We start from the raw sequence: 18,135 nt of genomic DNA, 5'->3' as shown, positions 1-18,135 counted from the left end.
GCTACGGGACGCGAGGGCGCGGTACCCCATGCCTCAAAAGCTCCTCCTCGCGCTATTGGTGGCCTCACGCAAGCTGCAGCACTACTTCCAAGGCCACCCCATCAAGGTCGCCTCGGCATACCCCTTGGAGAGGGTACTCAGGAGCCCCAACTCAGATGGAAGGGTCGCTGAATGGAACATCGAACTACAAGCATTTCAGCTGGAATTCAGTATGACAGGGTCATCAAGGGAGCCGCACTTGCGGATTTCGTGGCAGAATGGGCAGAAGCACCGGGTCTCGAGGCAGGCGAAGAGCGGTCACTTCCCCAGGAAGCGAAGCGCCAGACGGCTGGGTCATGTACTTCGATGGGGCGTTCTCCCGACACGGCGCGGGAGCTGGCGCAGTGCTCGTATCCCCCACTCAGGACAAACTCTATTACGCTGTGCAACTCTGCTTCCAACACGGAGAGAAGGTCTCCAACAACATAGCAGAGTATGAAGGCCTGATAGCAGGCTTGAAAGCCATGATCGCCTTAGGGGTAAAGCGCCTCACCATCAAGGGCGATTCATAGCTCCTCGTCAACTTCTCCAACAAGATATACGAGCCAAAGGACGAGCACATGGAAGCTTACCTCGCTGAAGTTCGCAGGATGGAGAAACAGTTCTGGGGGCTGGAACTGCAGCATGTGCCCCGCGGCACCAATCAGGAGGCTGACAACATTTCCAAGAGGGCATCAAGGCGGCTGCTGCAGGAACCTGGCGTCTTTGAGGAGCGGCTCTTCAAGCCCTTGGTGGTGCCATCGCTATCGGGCATGGCGCAACCAAGGGAGGAGTCCTTAGCCGCCTGCCTCAGGAGCTCTGGTCTGCGGCCCAGCCTCAGGGGCACGCCTGCTCCTGGCGTTGGAGCCTCAGGAAGGATGTCGGATCCCAGAGCTCAAGGACTACCTGATGCAAGGGATTCTGCCGGAGGACGAGGAGGAGGCGGAGCGTGTGGCACGGCAGGCCACGGCTTATTGCATCCAGGATGGCGAGCTCTACAGGAAGCGGCCCAATGACGTGTCCCTACGTTGCATTTCCAGGGAGCAAGGAAAGGAACTGCTGGCGGACATACACAACGGAGACTGGGGCACCACTCGTCATCATGAACCCTCATCGGCAAGGCGTTCCGCAGCGGGTTCTACTGGCCCACAGCACTTAACGATGCCGTTGAGCTGGTGAAGGCTTGCGAGGCCTGCCAGTTTCACGCTAAACAGATCCATCAACCTGTGGGGGGTCTGCAGACCATACCCCTCTCATGGCCGTTCGCAGTTTGGGGGTTGGACATTCTAGGCCCGTTCCCTCGGGCGCCAGGGGGCTATCGCTACCTCTACGTCATTGTGGACAAGTTCACCAAGTGGGCCGAGGTGGAAGTTGTCCGCACAATCCCGGCAGGCTCGGCAGTCAAGTTCATCAAGGGCCTCGTGAGCCGGTTTGGGGTGCCTAACCGCATCATCACTGACAACGGTTCCCAATTCACCAGTAATCTCTTCAAAACGTATTGTGGTAACCTTGGAATGCACATATGCTACGCTTCGGTGGCACACCCCCGGAGCAATGGCCAGGCTGAACGAGCCAACGCGGAGGTCCTGAGGGGCCTCAAGGCCAGGACCTTCTAGAAGAAGCTAGAGGCCTGTGGCAGGGGCTGGCACGACGAGCTCCAGTCCATGATGTGGTCAATCCGCATGATAGTGACCAAGCCGACTGGCGAGACCCCGTTCTTCCTCGTCTACGGAGCGGAGGCTGTTCTCCCTCACGAGGTCCGGCGTCGCTCTGCACGGGTCCTGGCATTCGACGAGGCTCAGTAGGATGCCATGCGGGGAACGGATCTCGTGCTGGGGGAGGAATGCCGTCGGGAAGCCGCACTGCGAGCGGCAAGGTATCAACAGGCGCTACGATGATACCACAGCCGCAACATCCGCCCAGGACCCTTGAGGTAGGGGATCTTGTGCTCAGACGGGTTCTCTCCAAGGAGGGGCTACACAAGCTCTCTCCCATGTGGGAGGGCCCGTTCAAGGTTGTTCATGTTTCCAGGCTTGGCTCCGCGCGCTTGGAGACTCCGGAGGGAGTACCCATCCAGAACGCATGGAACATTCAACATCTCCAGAGGTTCTACCCCTGAGCGAGGCCTCGCGCCTGGGAAAGGCCCTGTGCCTGTGAAGAAGGCCAATGCCTGTGAAGCTATCGCGTTTTGGAAAAGGCCCGGTGCCTGTGAAGAAGGCCAATGCCTGTGAAGCTATCGCGTTTTGGCAAAGGCCCGGTGCCTGTGAAGAAGGCCAATGCCTGTGAAGCTATCGCGTTTTGGGAAAGGCCCGGTGCCTGTGAAGAAGGCCAATGCCTGTGAAGCTATCGCGCTTTGGGAAAGGCCCGGTGCCTATGAAGAAGGCAAACGCCTGTGAAGTTCGCCACCCATGACACTCTCACATAATAATGAGTGGGGATGTACACGCCCCGGAGTCTCCGGAGTGCCGCCCTTGGGCCTCGAGGGCTCCCGCCCACGCCCAGTGGCAGCACTTAGCTCCGCTGGTGAGAAGACGTTGAAGACTAGAACAGGTGCCGGACGCGGCTTTTTCATTTGCTTTCTGCAGTTGGCATGTTTATTCCCGTTTGGAGTCTTATTGGAGTTGTTGGCGTTCCCGGCTTGTGACTCTCTGTCTTTTTCATCCACGCGCCTCATTTTCTCTCGCACAAGTCTCGCGAGGGATGTTCGCGGGCGCCCTCGCGAGCGTCTTCTTCCCCGATCGTCTGGAGCTTTCCTTCCTGAGTCCTCTGCGGGAGCACCCCTCCCAGTCCGTGCCTCACGGGCATCGCAACACGAACGCAGGACCTGGGCTGATCGCCCCCGCTGCCGGGACCAAAGGTTACCCCTCTAACTAATCCCTGCAGGGCATGAAGCGCACGGCGATGCCTCAGCCTCGGGAAGCGAGGGCCGCGTCAAGCTCCACGAAGCTCAAATGACTCTCACACATGGACACGCAGCATGGAAACATAGCGCAGAAATGGCAAAAGCAAACGCGACACTTGATAGCAACAGTTCTAACACGCCCCCGCGGGGCCCTGTACTACCTTCTTCTTACGCAGGAAAGGAAGGAAAAAAATGGACACGACCTTTCCAACACCAACCTACAGCAAAAGCTCGAGCTACTCCCGGGGCTCAGGTGGGCGCCTCCTCTCGCTTCACCGGGGCGCGGCGGTGGGTGGACCCGCTGCCTTCACCCAGGCGGGCGCGACGGCGCGGGGGCTGGTCGCAACCACCACTGGAGGAGCTGCTACCTGAGGAAGAGTCGCCGAAGCTTGGCGAGCCCCGAGCACCGCCGCCGGCAGGCCTGGCGTTGTCTTCATCCTGGTCGGTGCCGGGGCTGGGCAGGCGGCCGCGGTCACCATCTTCGGGGAAGCACCCAGCGCGGCGACCATCTTCCCCAAACACCCTCACGTAGAGGGTCGCCATCGAACTTGAAGTGCAGGGTGCACCGCCGACTAAGGCCGCGCGCACGGGCAAACGTTTGCCAGCCGCGAGTCAGGGCCCCATTTTCGGAAGGGGAGACCTCCAGCGAAGCCCAGAAGGCCCTGCTGCAGCAACCATCTGGCTCGAGCCAGAAGCCGCACCAGGCGCTGGCCGGCAGTTCACCTACGAAGAAGCGGGGGAGCTGGAGCCAGGAGCTCGTCGGGTCTGCCGACCACACGACGAACTCCGACAGCACCTCCGCCGAGCGAAAGCGCGGCCGCCGACATGCTTCCCCTCGGCAGCCGAGCGCTCACCATCGTGCAGGGAGCCGCCTCCGTGGCCGCGGGAAGCCGCTGCGGGGACCGCGGGATGCTTGCGAGGACGACCCCGGCCGCGCTTGGCCGGGGGGGAGTCGGGCACTGCCTGGCGGGCTTTTCCCTTCTCTACGGCCGAGAATCTCTTCGGATCCATGAGAACGGCGAGTGGCCAAGAAGAAGAAGGGAGTAGCAGAAAGGGGTGAACTGAAGAAGCTCACGCGGCCCCGTTCTTATAGCCGGGGAAGGCCAACCGCCGAGCACCACGATCACAGGTAATCATGACCCATATCTCTGCATGCAGGGACTCGTCGAGTCGTGCGGTCGCCGAGGCGTCGTGGGGAAGCGCAGACACCCACGCCCAATCAACCTCCACGCGGCGCCCAAGACCGCAGGATGTTAGGGCCCATGGCGCTTCACGCTTGCCCCTTCTCTTCTCTGCTAAGCCAAGCCCACACGCACCTTGGGCCCGGGGGCTACTGTCGGCGTTCTGGGAACGGGGGTCCCCAGACTTGCCTGCCTATGGCCTGCGGCGTGGCTCAGGTGGGGGCCCAGCACGGCCCATCTTCATCAGCCCAAGCTCAAGACCCTCGTGAGGGGCCAAGCCTGGCGGGGCGGACGACAGGAAGCTTCCTCAAGAGCGGCCTCATCAGGCAGGCTTGGGAGGAGGCGGAGAGATCAATGCAAGGGTACCTCGCAAAGATCCCATGACGCAAGGCATGACGATCAAGGCCAGGCGGGCGCCAGGCGGGCGCCGACCTGCGCAGGGTCCTTGTTTCCCCTTTGGTGCAAAGGGGGCAAGCACAGGCCAAGGCATCAGGCAAAGGTTGCCATTCCGGTGCAACAAGACCAAGACCAGCAGAGCAGCAGGACGGAGGTCACCGTGGAGCCCAAGACAGCGTCATCACCAATGCTTTTGTCAGCCGAAGACCACCTTTGGTCAGGATAACTTGTACTACATGTTCCCCTTCAAAATGGCCAATTGTTGGCGCCCTTCCCACTCATTATTTGGGGAGAGGCCCAGGGCCTCTATAAATAGAGCTAGCCACCACAGAGTAGAGGGACGGCTGGAAATCTGGTAGAACCCCAACAGAGAGAGAGAGAGAGGCGACTGAACTCTCTCTAGCAGTTCATCGCACCAGCTTAAGAACACCTCTCACGAGGCTGTTCTTCCCTTGTACTATTCATCATCAGCCCAGAGGCAATCCACCACAGCACACACTAGAGTAGGGTATTACACCACAACGGTGGCCCGAACCAGTATCAACCTCGTGTCTCTTGTGTTGTTCATCGTTTTCATCTTAGTTCGCACGAGAGGATCGGACATAGATCGGTAGGGGAGATATCCCCGCACGCACCCCAGTGTTCGAACCTCAAGGGTCTGCCGGAACCCGAAATCCGACACATAAACCATGAAGAAAGGTGTGTATCTGGTAGATCTGTTTGGGATGGTATTGATGCTCCATAACACGGAATGTAACTCCTCCACCCAACAACCCGGCGTCCTCTGCAGGGGAACCATAAGCCGGGGTTTGATACCCTTCAAGATTTCTTGGTTTGCTCTCTCAGCTTGATCATTGGATTGGGGGTGAGCCACTGACGATACATCAAGCCGGATATGCTCACGTTGACAAAATTCTTCCGTAGCACCCTTAGAGAGATTAGTGCCATTGTCTATTATAATGCTATGTGGAAAGCCAAAACGGAAGATCACCTTCTTCATGAATTGAACCATCGTTGCTGCATCACACTTACTGACCGGCTCTGCCTCTATCCACTTAGTGAATTTATCCACCGCCACCAAAAGGTGGGTATTCTTATCTTTAGATCTTTTGAAAGGCCCAACCATATCGAGCCCCCAAACTGCGAACGGCCAAGTAATTGGAATCATCCTCAATTCTTGACCCAGCACATGGGTTCGATGTGCAAATTTCTGGCATCCATCACACCTGCTGACGAGGTCCTCTACATCAGCATGAGTTGTTAACCAATAAAACCCATGACGGAAAGCTTTAGCCACAAGGGACTTCGAACCGGCATGATGACCACAATCTCCTTCATGAATTTCTCGTAAGATCTCACAGCCCTCTTCTGGAGAAACACAATGCTGAAATGCCCTTGTGACACTGCGATGATGTAACTCGCCATTAACAATCTTCATTGCTTTAGACCGCCGGGTTATCTGCCTGGCCAAATTTTCATCCTTAGGTAACTCGCCCCGGGTCATATAGGCCAAATAAGGGACTGGGATTACATGAAGAGCCGCCACCAACTGAGCCTCCGGGTCTGGAATAGCCAAATCCTCCTCTGTAGGAATCTTAACCGATGGGTTATGCAAGATGTCAAGAAAGACATTAGGCGGCACTAGCTTACATTGAGAGCCTAGCCGGCTTAAAGCATCTGCCGCTTCGTTTTTTCTTCGATCAACATGCTCAACTGGATAATCTTTGAAGTGACCAGCAATAACATCCACCTCTCACTGATAAGCCGCCATGAGTGGATCCTTAGAATCCCAAGTACCAGAGACTTCCTGAGCCACCAAATCTGAGTCGCCAAAGCATCTAACCCAGCTTAAGTTCATTTCCTTAGCCATCCGAAGACCGTGGAGTAAGGCCTCATACTTGGCTGCATTGTTAGTACAAGGAAAAATTAAATGAAGAACATAGCAAAATTTATCACCTCGAGGGGAAGCAAGAATAACTCCAGCCCCCGAGCCCTCCAATTGCCTGGACCCATCAAAGTGAATAGTCCAATATGTGTTATCTGGTTTTTCCTTAGGCATCTGCAGCTCTGTCCAATCGTTGATGAAGTCCACCCGTGCTTGAGACTAGATGGCCGTGCGAGGCACATATTTTAACCCGTGAGGCCCAAGCTCAATGGCCCACTTAGCGACCCGGCCAGTTGCTTCTCTGTTTTGTATGATATCTCCCAAAGGAGCAGAGCTGACCATGGTGATGGGATGGCCTAGAAAATAATGTTTAAGCTTCCGGTTGGCCAAGAACACCCCATATACAAGCTTCTGCCAGTGCGGATACCTTTGCATGGACTCAATAAGCACTTCACTAATATAATAAACTGGCCTTCGAACCGGATACTCCTTTCATGCTTCCTTTCTTTCTACCACAATAGCCACACTGATAACCCGGCTATTAGCAAACACATATAACAACAAAGGCTCCTTATCAATAGGGGCTGTGAGTACTGGCGGCTCAATCAACTGCTTCTTTAAATCCTCAAACGTTGCATCAGCAACATCACTCTAGTTAAAGTAATTTGTCTTTTTCATCATCTGATACAGAGGGATAGCCTTCTCCCCCAACCGGCTTATGAACCGGCTTAATGTTGCAATACAACCCGCCAGACGCTGCACGTCATTGATACACGCCGGCTTAGCCAGAGAGGTGATAGCTTTGATCTTCTCCGGATTAGCTTCATTTCCTCTGTTAGACACCAAAAAACCCAGGAGCTTGCCTATCGGCACACCAAAAACACACTTGGCTGGGTTAAGCATCATCTTGTAGACCCGGAGATTATCAAAGGTTTCCTTCAAATCATCTATCAATGTCTCTTTCTCTCTAGATTTCACCACAATATCATCCACATAGGCATGAACATTACGCCCAATTTGGTTATGAAGGCAATTTTGCACACACCTTTGATAAGTCGCCTGGGCACTCTTGAGCCCAAAAGTCATAGACACATAGCAGAAGGCTCCAAAGGGAGTTATGAAAGTCGTCTTCTCCTGGTCCTTAACTGCCATCTTGATCTGATGATAACCAGAATAAGCATCCAAAAAACTCAAACGCTCACAAACCGTGGTAGCATCAATAATCTGATCAATACAAGGGAGAGCAAAAGGACCAGCCGGACAAGCCTTGTTTAAATCCGTGTAGTCCACACACATACGCCAAGTGCCGTTTTTCTTATGTACCAGCACCACGTTAGCCAAACACTCAGGATGGAAAACTTCAATGATAAACCCAGGTGCCAAGAGCCGGTCTACTTCCTCTCCAATGGCCTTTCGTCTCTCCTCATTAAAACGGCGAAGAAACTGTTTGACCAGCTTAAACTTTGGATCAATATTAAGAGTGTGCTCAGTGAGTTCTCTCGGTACACCCGGGATGTCTGAAGGCTTCCATGCAAAGATGTTCCAGTTCTCACGGTTAAACTCGATGAGCGTGCTTTCCTATTTCGGATCCAGATTAGCACTGATGCTGAACTGCCTGGATGAGTCGCCAGGAACAAAATCAACCATCTTGGTATCATCTCCCAACTTAAATTTGAACACCAGATCATGCTCTGTGGTTGGATTTTTCAAAGACAACATATTTGTCGGGTCAACATTGTCCTTGTAAAACTTTAACTCCTCCGTTGCACAAACTGACTCAGCATAAGCTGCATCTCCCTCTTCACACTCCAGAGCTATCTTACGGCTCCCATGAACTGTAATGGTCCCCTTGTGACCCGGCATCTTGAGCTGCAGATACACATAACACGGTCGCGCCATGAACTTGGCGTAAGCCGGCCGTCCAAACAGAGCATGATATGGGCTGTGGATCTTGACCACTTCAAAGGTCAATGTTTCTGACCTAGAGTCATGATCATCTCCAAAAAAACTTCCAGAGCTATCTTATCGACTAGATATGCCGACTTACCAGGTACCATGCCATGGAAGAGAGTGTTTGATGGCTTAAGATTTTTATCTATCAACCCCATGCGACGAAAAGTTTCATAATAAAGGATATTGATGTTGCTCCCTCCGTCCATGAGTACCTTGTTAAACTTATACCCTCTGACCTACAGTGCCACCACCAAAGCCAAATGACCCGGATTATCGACCCAGGGTGGATGATCTTCCCGACTCCACATGATGGGCTGCTCGAACCAACGTAGATAGCGAGGAACTGCCGGCTCAACAGCATTGACTAATCTCTTATGAAGTTTCTGGTCACGCTTACACAAGCTAGTGGTAAACACATGATATTGCTCACTATTCAACTTCTTCGGGTTGCTCTGGTAACCAGACTGTTGCTGTTGCTGACCCCCTTGATTACTCTGCTGGTTGTAACCACCCTGGTTGTTGTGATTACCATGGTTTCCCTAGAAACCAGAGTTAGAACCGCCGCCACCATAACCCGGGCCGTGAGAGCCGGGCCCAGAACCGCCACCTAGCCCATGGTTGTCATGGAAAAGGTTTGAATTTTTGTACTCCTTCATGATGTGACAATCCTTCCATAGATGCCCGGATGGTCTTTCTTTCATACAATGTCGTGGGCAGGGCTGATTCAACATACGCTCAAGATTGATATCGGATCTGCCGGTTTGTGGGGGCGGTTTACCCTTATGACGCTGACCATTATTCTACACATTGGTGTTAGCCACAAAGTCAAAACTATTATCAGCTTTGTGCTTACCGTTGCCTCCCGGGTTATACTGATGCCCCTTAGCGTTGCTGCTCCTCTTCCCCTTTCCTACTTTATCATCATCAGACTCAGGGTCTTTGGTACTATCAGATTCAGCATATTTAACCAGAGCTGTCGGATCACGGATTCCAGCAAACCCTCAAGGTTCGAACACTGGGGTGCGCTCAAAGGTTTTCCCCCTATCGATCCACGCCCTAGCTCTCTAAGATCTCACGGATGAACTCGATGAACTCGCAACACAAAGACACAAGATTTATACTGGTTCGGGCCACCGTTGTGGTGTAATACCCTACTCCAGTGTCGTGGTGGTGGATTGCCTCTTGGGCTGATGATGAACAGTACAATGGGAAGAACAGCCTCCTGAGGTTGAGGTGTTCTTGTGCTTCGTGAACTTGTGTGGGTGAGATGCCTCTCGATTTGTTCTTGATCCGATGAGGTCCCCCTCCTACTGTGGTGGCTAGTTCTGCTTATATAGGCCCTGGTCCTCTCCCCAAATATTGAGCGGGAAGGGATCCAACAATGGAAAATTTGAAGGAGGACAACTAGTACAGCTTATCCTGACAAAAGTGGTCTTCGCCTGCAAAAGGCTTTGGTGATGGCGCCGTCTGGGCTCCATGGTGACCCCCATCTTGCCGTCCTTCTGGTCTTGGTCTCGTTGCACCAATATGGAAACCTTTTGCTTGATGCCTCGGTACTCCGCGCCTGTGCTTGCCCCCTTAGCACCAAAAGAGGAATCAAAGACACTGCGCGCACTGGCACCCGCCTGGTCTCGATCGTCATGGCTCACATCACGAGGACCTCGCGAGGTTTGCCTTGCCTTGATCTCTCCGCCCCTCGTGAGCCTGCCTGGCGAGGCCGCTCCTGAGGAGGTCTCGCGTCGTCCGCCTCACGAGGCTTGGCCCCTCGCGAGGGTCTTGAATCCCTTGTCGATGAAGATGGGGCATACGGGCCCGCTAGCTCAGCGACGCCATGGCCCGCAGGCAGGCAAGTCTGGGGACCCCCATTCCCAGAACGCCGATAGTAGCCCCCAGGCCCAAGGTGCGCTCGGGCTTGGCTTCGAGCCGAAGCCAAAGGTCAAGCATGGAGCGCCGCGGGCCCCAAAAACCTGCGCCCTCGGTTGACGCATGGCGGTTGATTGGACATGGGGATCTCCGCTTCCCCACGCTGCCTTTGAATCCTCCTGGCTACGTGGCCCTCACAACCTACACAGTTATTCTCCCATCGCCCACGCCTTGCTTCCACAGTCCTTCCGCTTCCTCGAGACTCCGCTCCTCCTCTCCAATCTGACCTGCACTCCGCCTGCTTCATCGCCATGGCACCGAAACAAGAAAACAAGGGGAATAAGCCTTTGTCTTCGCCAAGTGCGCCTCCAGCCGCCGAGCCTGCAATCGGCCGATCCTTGGTGCTCAACGATGAGGCCATGGACAAGGTGTGTCCCATGCTCACCAACAGTTTCAACGAGTGTGGGGAGATGGTGGCTTGGCCTGCGTCTCACGCTCGCATCGCTCGGACGGTCACCGAGGTCCCAATCTTCATTGATGCCCTTTGGGCAGGCCTGATTCCCCCTTTCTCTGCCTTCTTCAACGTGGTGCTAGAACACTACTAGATCCATATGCTGCATCTTGACCCCCAATCCGTGACTCATCTCGCCGATTTCGCCTTTGTGTGTGAAGCCGTGGTGGGCATCACTCCTTCTGTGGCCCTTCTCCGCCATTTCTTCTCATTGCATCTGACCGATCCCCGGCAAAGCTCGGGTGTGTGAGCTTCCAGGCCGTGGCCGCGACGGCGGGCGCGGGGATCGACTTCGAGCTTCCTCCATCCATGAGCGAATTTCGGACACGGTAGGTATTTGAAGACGCCGGTGTGCTCAGCCCTCTGCTCCACGCCATGTCAGCGCCTGCCGTGTCCCACTCTGGCTGGGGCCACGAGAGGCTCGCGAGCCCCCGTCTTGCCCCTGTCTGGCTCAGGCTAAGGATGCTGAAGGACCGCGGCATGACCGCACCGATGGTGGTGAGAGAGTTTATCAGGCACCAGGTTGCTTCGCTTCAACACCATTCTCGCTCGATGTGGACCTTGCTCAGCAGTCAGGACCACATGAGGTTTCAGGAGTCTGGGCTCCCCCTTGGGCATGGAAAACGGTGCTCCAGGTGTTCCTTCGCCAAATGACTTGCCTGGGAAGAACTATCTGCCTTCCTTTGACGAGTGGGGGCTGCGTCCAGACGGCCTGGTGGGGTCCCACGAGAACCCTGCCAGCGTGGTTCCCCTCTTCGTCGCTGGCGCCGAGCTCGTCCCGAATGTGGGTGCAGGGGGACAAGTGCCGCCAGAGGCTGGCGGCACGAGTGCTAATGTGCGGACGCCGCCTGGGGCTCCTGAGGCGTCGTCCTCAGGATCCTGTGATTCTAGGACGCCGGTCACTGAGGCGATGCAGGACGCGGCTCCCGAGGCCGAAACTCCAGAGGCCTCGGGAGGTCGCGGTGAGACGGCGCCCTACTGTTCTCCGCAGCCAGGCACGCCTGAAGTTGTTCTCCCGAGCACTTCTCCGGCTACACCCCATACTGGCTGCCATGTTCAGCGCTTCGATCAGCTTTGCATGGACTTCGTGGAGCTCCGCAAGAGGAAAGGATCTCCGAGCGATAGCGGTATCTTTGGTTCGTTGAAGCAACGAAAGTACATCACCGTCGACGAGTAAGTACCTTATCTTGGTGATCTTCTGTGTGCCGTCTTCCTTTCCTGACGATTGTCCCCTCAGGACCCCTTCTGCCATGGTCGTGAAATCTCCTAAGAAGCAGGTCCCACTCGTCCCGTCGCACCCGCCAAGCTCCAGCGCTGTAGGCTCAGGTGCTGCCCACGGTGTGGGGTCAGCCGTGGGAGTTCGTCCATCATCAAGGCACCCCGAGCTTGCGCCTTCGTCGTCCTTTCTTCGCGGCCTTGCTCGGAGCGCAGCAGGCATGCCAAGGGCTCCTCCCCTGGTCACAGTCGGCAGCTAGCTGGCCTCGACCCTGGGGTCTTCTTCAAGCAGCGGGCCTTGCTTGGTTTGGGCCCCTCGCGAGGGCCGGCTAGTGCCTGGGGCCGCGCCAGCCCCCAGCCCCCTGCTAAGAGGGGGCACGCCGCGCCGGGCGTCGCCCACAGCCCCCTTGGCAGAGGGCGAGATGGGCCGTGTGCTCGAGTTTGAGAGCGGGCGGAGCATCATTCATCATGAGCTCTTCCAGGAGGCGATGGACGCGATTAACTGACTCGACGAAGAACTTGAGGGTGTCGATGCGCGCCTTGAGGCCGAGGGTCTTCGGTTGGCGGAGGAGTGGCACAGGCTGAAAGTGGCCATCAACCTCGGGCGCTACCAGCGCGAGCTAGATAACATGAAGGCTGAGGCCTCCCTTGCGGCCTCCTGTGAGGCCTGCTCCCGAGCTCTGGAGGAGGCTTGTGAAGCTGACCGCCGCCGTGAGGCTGCGGAGAAGCACGCGTGGGAGCTCCACGCCTGGAGTGCGTCCCTCGAGCAGCAAGTGGAGGCACGCAAAGTCGCCCTCGCGCCGCTGAGGGGGACTCCTGCCGAGGAAGATGGGGTCCGGAAGCGCGAGGAGGCGTTGGCTCTGGAAGCCGTGGAGCGCAGCCTCGAGCTTGAGCAACTGGAGACGAGGGAGCATCAAGTTGCCCAAGCGGAGGATGCCGTCGGGGCTCGCGAGGCCAAGGTCCAGGAGGAAGTCGACCGCCGGGTGGCCGAGGTTCGCACGGATCTTGAAGGTTGGCACAACCTGAAGCTGAAGCTTGTGGACACCGAGGCAGCGGGTAGGACCGCCGCTCTTAGGCCCAGGTTAGATGAGGTGGAGAGGCGTGAGGAGGCCACGGCTGCCGCCCTAGTTACGGTGCAGGCGTACTTGGCCTCTGCCCGCGCCGAGCTGCTTTCTCTTCAGAAACGGGTTGATGACGCCGAGGCCGTCGCGTGGCAGAACAGGGAGGAAGTGCTCCAATGGCGGACGCTAGAGCGTGAGCACGCCCCCATGCTTATGGACCTCCAGAACAGGGCTAATACCGCCCTGGGCTTCATCTGCGACGAGAATGCACCCCCCCCCCCACTCAAATGACTACGCCAGTCACCTGACCTTCTTCACCAACGTGGTGACCTTCTTCACAGGCACCGGGCCTTCTTCACAGGTACCAACCTTGCTTCAGATCGCCAGGCGAGGGCCCCGCCTTGCGCCACCCCTACCACCGCTAGGACGACCGGAAATTGGGACGACCCAACCAGGGCAGAGGGGACGCCAGCGGTGCCCTCGGCGACCACGGGTCCTCTGCCAGGGGAATGGTCGAAGTCGCCACCCCGGCAGAGGGCCTACCTCTAGGCAAAGTCTTGCTCCGCGTGACACAGGGAGGGGCCTTACTCCTGGCCCCTTCCGCGCAGCCCCCAGCGGGTTTCTCCTGTCGGGGTGGGCATTGCCGTGTCGGAACCATCGTTCGGCGCCGCGACCTGGTTCATCTGTGACTCATGGTTAGCGTAAGCTTGCCCCTAAGGGATTAATGGTGCCCTGTATCTGTTGTGGCGCGGTTGGCGGGGCTCTCCAGTGGCTCCTAGAAGGCTTTAGCTCCTAATGCCTCCTCCTTCCAACCTGGCCCAAGAAATGAGCAAGGGTCTTCCTCCGGCGTGTACTCCTGGTCCATCATGCGGGGCAAATAGGCTTCCAGGGATGTCACCCCAAACACCTCGCCGTAGTGCCCCACACTCCACGTCGCTCGACCCAGCGTGGCGTCCTGAGGATGATAACGCGACGCCTCGCTAGGGCCATGGGGGGCAACGCTCGTGCTCATGCTCATTAGAGGCGGCGCGGGGGCGCGCGGTTACGGCGAGGCCCGTTGAGGGAGTCCAGGATTAGGGGGTCTCCAGACAGCCGGACTATATCCTTTGGCCGAACTGTTGGACTATGAAGATACAAGATTGAAGACTTCGTTCCGTGTCCGGATGGGACTCTACTTGGCGTGGAAGGCAAGCTAGGCAATACGGATATGTATATCTCCTCCTTTGTAACTGACCTTGTGTAACCATAGCCCCCTCCGGTGTCTATATAAACTGGAGGGTTTTAGTCCGTAGGACAACATACAATCATACCATTGGCTAGCTTCTAGGGTTTAGCCTCTCCGATCTCATGGTAGATCAAATCTTGTACTAATATTATCAAGAATAAATCAAGCAGGACGTAGGGTTTTACCTCCATCAAGAGGGCCCGAACCTGGGTAAAACATCGTGTCCCCTTCCTCCTGTTACCATCCGCCTTAGACGCACAGTTCGGGATCCCCTACCCGAGATCCTCCGGTTTTGACACCGACATTGGTGCTTTCATTGAGAGTTCCTCTGTGTCATCATCATTAGGCTTGATGGCTCCTTCAATCATCGATAGCGATGCGGGTGAGACTTTTCTCCCTGGACAGATCTTTGTGTTCGGCGGCTTCGCACTGCGGGCCAACTCGCTTGTCCATCTGGAGCAGATCGAGAGTTACGCCCCTGGCCACCAGGTCAGGTTTGGAAGCTTAAACTACACGATCGATATCCGCGGAGACTTGATCTTCGACGGATTCGAGCCCCTTCCTAGTGCGCCACAGGTCACGATGAGCATGATTTAACTCTGCCATCGGACAGTGTTCAGGAGATCGCGCCGGCAACCGCTCCGACCCTCAAGTCGGAGCCAGATGCGCCATACATGGACGGGTGGATAGACCCCGCCACGGAGGCCGCACTCTCATCGGCGATCGAGCCGAATATCGACCTTACCCTTCACGGGAGCCGTGACGCCGAACTACCGGATTCTTCCCCGGCCACGGACTCCGAACCGCCTGTGCCCGGGTCTATCGAATCCGACTGGGCGCTGATCATGGAGTTTACCTCCGCGGATATTTTTTAGCACTCGCCCTTTGGCGACATGCTGATCTCATTAAGGTCTCTCTCCTTGTCAGGAGAGTTTGGGCCGAACTATGTTTGGCAGGATTGGGACGTGGATGACGAAGAAATTCGCTGCCCACCCGCCACCCACTTAGTAGCCACTATCGACGATTTGATCGACATGCTCGACTTCGACTCCGAAGACATCGACGGTATGGACAACAATGCAGGAGACGAACAGGAACCACTGCCCACAGGGCACTGGATGCCCACTTCATCATATGATGTATACATGGTGGACACACCCAAAGAAAACAATGACGAGGAACGGAATGACATAGCGAAGGGTTGTTCCCTCGAGAAGCAGTCAAAGCGGCGGCGTAAGCGCCGCTCCAAATCCCGCCTCGGCAGAAACAGCGGTCATATAGACCCAGCGATAGAGCAGGGTGAACCATCACCCAACCAGGGCAACACGGAGAATCAAACTGAACAATCCGACCCCGTCGAAGATAACAGTCCGGACGACATCACACCGGACAAGCACCCGGAGCAAAAGAATGCCCATCAAAGGCTGGTTGCCACTGCAAGGAGTCTGAAAAAGCAGAAGCAAAGGCTCAGGGCTGCACAAGACACACTCAGAATCAAATGGAGTGAAGTACTCAACACTGCAGCGAAGTACGGCTGTAATCGCCACATCAAGAGCTACCCGAAGCGAAAGCTGCTACCTGAATTCGATGAGGAGGCATTAGATCCCCCGCAATCAAAAAACAAAACGGCCATCCAGTCGGATAGACGACCTCGTGGCCAACATAGAACGGCAAACGACGCTGCACATAGGCTGGTACGCGATCCACGTGAGGATTCACATCAAAAGTACGGCGCAACCAGATTCATCTACGGGCCATGCAAGCACGCTCCGGCACGCAATGCAACACAACAAACATCCCAATACCACGGTACACCCAAATACAGGGGTGCCACACACCCCCTATGTTTCACCGATGAGGTGTTGGACCAAGAATTTCCAGAGGGATTCAAACCCGTAAACATAGAGGCATACGATGGAACGATAGACCCTGGGGTCTGGATTGAGGACTACATCCTCCATATCCATATGGCTCGAGGAGACGATCTCCATGCCATCAAGTACTTACCCCTCAAGCTCAAAGGGCCAGCTCGGCACTGGCTTAAAAGCCTCCCCGAAAACTCCATTGGAAGCTGGGAAGAGCTCGAAGATGCCTTTCGGGCAAATTTTCAAGGGACCTATGTCTGACCATCGGATGCAGACGATTTAAGTCATATAACTCAACAGCCCGGAAAGTCACCCCGAAAGCTTTGGAATAGGTTCCTCACTAAAAAGAACCAAATAGTCGACTGTCCGGACGCTAAAGCCATAGCAGCTTTCAAGCACAGCGTTCGAGACGAATGGCTTGCCAGACACCTCGGCCAAGAAAAGCCGAGAACAATGGCAGCATTAACAAGCCTCATGACCCGCTTTTGCGCGGGCGAGGACAGCTGGTTAGCCCGATGCAGCACCAGCGACCCAAGTACATCCGAAGTCAGGGACGAAAACGGGAAATCACGACGCAGTAAAAACAAGCGCCGGAATAAAGAAGACGGCCCGAAGAGCACAGCGGTAAACGCCGGATTCAAAAGCTCTCGGCCAGGTCAGCAAAAGCTACCCCCCAAAGGCAACAGAGACGAACTGTCTAGCCTAAACAAGATTCTGGACCAAATATGTCAGATCCATAGCACCCCCGATAAACCTACAAATCATACCCATAGAGAGTGTTGGGTCTTCAAGCAGTCCGGCAAGCTTAACGCCGAACACAAGGGGCAGGATACACCAAGCGATGACTAGGACGAGCCTCGCAAGCAAAGCACTAGGGAACAGAAGAAGTTCCCACCAGAAGTCAAAACAGTAAAAGTATTACACGTGACAAAGGGGAGAAACAAAGTGGCACTCCTAGAGACACATGCCCCAGGGCCTATCACTGCGGAGTCCTGCCACTGGTCGTTCCAACCGGTCACCTTCGACCATCGAGATTACTCGGCAAGTATCCGGCGTGCAGGATGGGCTGCCTTGGTATTAGACCCAATAATTGACGGATACCACTTCACACGAGTCCTGATGGACGGTGGCAGCAGTCTAAGCCTGATATATCAGGACACAGTCCGCAAAATGGGGATAGACCCAACAAAAATTAGCCGCAGCAATACTAACTTTAAAGGAGTAACGCCAGGCCCAGAGGCCCATTGCACGGGCTCCCTTCTACTAGAGGTTATATTCGGCTTTCCCGATAACTTCCGTAGCGAAAATTTAACATTCCACATCGCTCCATTCCAAAGTGGCTATCAAGCACTACTCAGAGCGAAGCTTTCGCTCACTTTAACGCAATACCGCATTACGCTTCCCTCATGCTTAAGATGCCTGGTCCATGTGGCATCATTACAGTAAATGGAAATATTGAGCGCTCCTTGCGCGCGGAAGACCGTGCGGCTGCCTTGGCAGCCGCACACTAAACGGCCTCACCAACTAAAGCATTTGATAGGTCGTTAAGACCACGGACATGGTTGGACGAGTCCGGCACTGCTATATGTAATTAATACAAGTTTGATGGCTATACCCCTATTACAATACAAGGGGCTCAACGTGCGCGCACAAGTGACAATCAGGCTCAACTTTACTCATATTTTTTATTTAGTATAACTTAACTTTTGCACGACAACTTTTCAATTAAGTTCCTCTCTTTTTCAGATGACCATCGTGCTACACCCGTCCAGAATATGGCACAACGAAGACACAGGCGCAGACATGCAGCAAGGACCCGTTCCAAGGATTCTTTTTAGATTAAGACCCTGCGTAAACCTTTTTTACTGTCTCTTGTTGATACACATCCCTCGGATTCTCAGTACAATTGAGAAGGATGCTGACGTATTGGCATGTAGCCATGTCAGAATATTGCATGTACCTGGACACCAGGGGCTTATTACGAAGGGCACTGTTTAGGCCCGGTTTACACCATAAAGACCGAATACCTTAGGGAGTGGTCGGCGTCGCGAGTTTGGCCT

This window comes from Triticum urartu, chromosome 6A (assembly GCF_056163025.1).
Source record: "Triticum urartu cultivar PI428250 chromosome 6A, HENAU_Tu73, whole genome shotgun sequence".
Lineage (NCBI taxonomy): Eukaryota > Viridiplantae > Streptophyta > Magnoliopsida > Poales > Poaceae > Triticum > Triticum urartu.
Note: the sequence above shows the minus strand (reverse complement) of the source record.